The sequence below is a fragment of the Montipora foliosa genome, chromosome 11 (genome assembly GCF_036669935.1).
Source record: "Montipora foliosa isolate CH-2021 chromosome 11, ASM3666993v2, whole genome shotgun sequence".
Classification (NCBI taxonomy): domain Eukaryota; kingdom Metazoa; phylum Cnidaria; class Anthozoa; order Scleractinia; family Acroporidae; genus Montipora; species Montipora foliosa.
The window spans coordinates 30,551,963-30,554,462 of NC_090879.1; the positions used below are offsets into that span (position 1 = coordinate 30,551,963).

Genomic DNA, 2,500 nt, shown 5'->3' on the forward strand with positions numbered 1-2,500 from the left:
AAAATTACCTAAAATAGCGTGACCTAGCCCCTTTAAGCAAACTGGAAGAATTTGGCAACTGGTTAGTGGTGGTCTCTCTTGACGCTGACAATTGAATCGCGGTCTTTGAGGAATCAAGCAAAGAAAGTGCATTGTTATATATATATTTGGTTTCTTTTTCTGGATTCTTTCAGTGTTGCTTGGTCGAAAAGGTAATTCGTCAAACCAACGCAGTCGTGATAGGAAATCCGGTCGCCCTTCTCTCTTTTTCCTGTGGACAAGAATGCGAAGAATACACCGACATACTTGGTTAGCACACCCTTCTTGTGCTAAGTGGAGCAGTAAAATATGAGTAATTTAGATCATTCTGCATAATTAAAAAGGACAGACGACGCGACTGTGCGAAACAACTGAAATTCAGATAAGTATACCTGTTGAATGCTTTTAGTTCCTGAAATGATTAAATGCTTCTCTGACTAGAACATATTAAACGATTCTACGTAAAGAGCTTTATTCATCTGTGTACCCTAGGTGGAGCGATTGCAAAATAACGAACAAATGCTGGTTTCTAAAAAAAAAATGTCTTGCTGCACGTGTCAGTGAGCATGAGTGGTCTGAGTGGAGCATGGAAATTTGCTTTAAACACGAGGACGCATTATAAAAGGTGTCGCTTTAAGCCACTGTTTTTGTTCGAAATCATTGAAGCACAACTGATCAGTAATTCAAAGATAGGACGATAAACAAAGAGCAACTCAGAGACGGAGGCCTTAAAACATGTGTACATGGTGAGAAAAATGACTGGAGATTTAAAAAAACAAAAGAACACATAACGTCGTACCACCGTGTCACGGAAACATTGCCGTTAGGGTTTTTTTTTTTTAACAAATTATCACGTAGCTCTTTGTGCACGGTTGATTCTGACATATAATCTGCATGTTGCTAAGACACCACGCCTTTTATAGTTGAGTTTTAAAGATTGTTTTGCATGAGTTTTAAATCTTCTTTTGTAGGTAAAGTAACCTGTATCTTTCTGTCCACAGGCCATTTCAGCCTCTGGAGTTCGATTTACTGCTGTATATAACCACATCACTTTTGCGCGTTATGACCATAGACCTTTAAAATGCATTCGGGAGTTGACTGTGCGTAGATTACAGAGCTGATATTTGTAGCGTTTTCTTTTCCTAAGAACAAGTGTGACGCAGGACTTGCCGATTTCGGAATATCTGGGCATTTTCAAGCCTTCGCAAAACATTAGATTTTCTCTCCTTGTCAAGCAGAAAATGAGAAATGGCTTAGACATAGATCATTAGCATTTCGCAAGAGAATTAAACGCGTCGGTGCCCGTTATACTCGTGAGCGCTATGGCACTATCATGTCACCCTCATTTGCGCTTTATAAAAAGCACGCGACATTTAAAGGAACCATAAAAACACACAACAACACAGTTTGACTGCTTTCTGCTTATCTACAATTTTTACCGAGTTCATCTGCAATGCAGACAAAATTTAGTTGAATCATTTGTATATGCCATCAATGAGTCGTTGTGGATGCCTATTAAGGAAACGATGCGTAGCAGCGTTTTCAGTGAGAACCGAAACGTATCATAATTTAAAATTATCCTGTCTCATTCTGTCTGTGGTGATGAATCGCTTCAAAGTCGGAAATATTTTATTTTGATACCACATCTTTCTTTCCTCTCCGTTTTTTTTTTTTCAGTTTTTGTGTGCTTGTGTGCTTCAATTGTTGCAAACTACGGAATTTCAATTATATCCGTATATTAAATCAAATCAGAAATGAAAAAAGAGGAAAGGCGTTTGACAAACGTTTGAAAACAAATTTATTTTATGGGTTAATTAGAATAGTGACACGTACGTACCGTGTTCAATGCTTCCAGAGATTCTCTATATCACAGGAATGTCCTTGCTTGACAGAGTGGTCGTAAGTAATGTTTTGTGCTCTTTACTTCAAAACATTCCGGAACCCTATTTGCATATTATGCGTAACCCAATACCTAAATATGGATTGGACAAAAACTGTGCTAAGCCGGATCGCTGGAACTGTGGAATCTGGAAAGGCGAAATGTTCAACCCCAAAACTACAAATTCATGAATGGGATAATCAGTAAATTTAGTATTGAAACTGAAGACTGAAGAAGGAAATCAAATCACGGATGACAATTTTTTTCAAGGTGGTAAAGTCAAAGTAAGAATTGATTTATCACTCTGTAAACTAAGAGATAACATTTAGTTGATAGTTACAAAATTTCTCATTGATAATCACAGCAAAGGCGTATTGACGTCAGAGGGACTTAATTTAATTTAGTGAAACTTTAAAAAACGATCTCTGGCTAAAATGATTAAAAACTACGAGCTTTCGACTGCCCGAACTGCACTCTTCGACGGGTAAAAAAATAAAAATTATAATTTTTTAATTTTAATTTTTTTTTTTTTTTTACCCGTCGAAGACTACAGTTCGGGCAGTCGAAAGCTCGTAGTTTTTTAATCATTTTAGCCAGAGATCG

General features: G+C 37.2%; 1 protein-coding gene across 6 annotated transcripts in view; it reads right to left on the bottom strand.

The window, feature by feature from the left end:
* Positions 1-2,500, bottom strand: part of LOC137975345 (uncharacterized) — a 20,221-nt gene that overhangs the window by 7,191 nt on the left and 10,530 nt on the right. For 2 of the 6 annotated variants that reach the window (XR_011117565.1, XM_068822436.1), the window contains exon 2: positions 1,856-1,990. The exons of 3 other annotated variants lie outside the window; for them this stretch is intronic. The gene's annotated coding sequence lies outside the window, so the exon portion shown is untranslated. Of the gene's footprint in view, positions 1-410; positions 522-1,855; positions 1,991-2,500 lie in introns of those variants that run through there. One more of the 6 variants, XM_068822439.1, reaches the window with a different exon arrangement.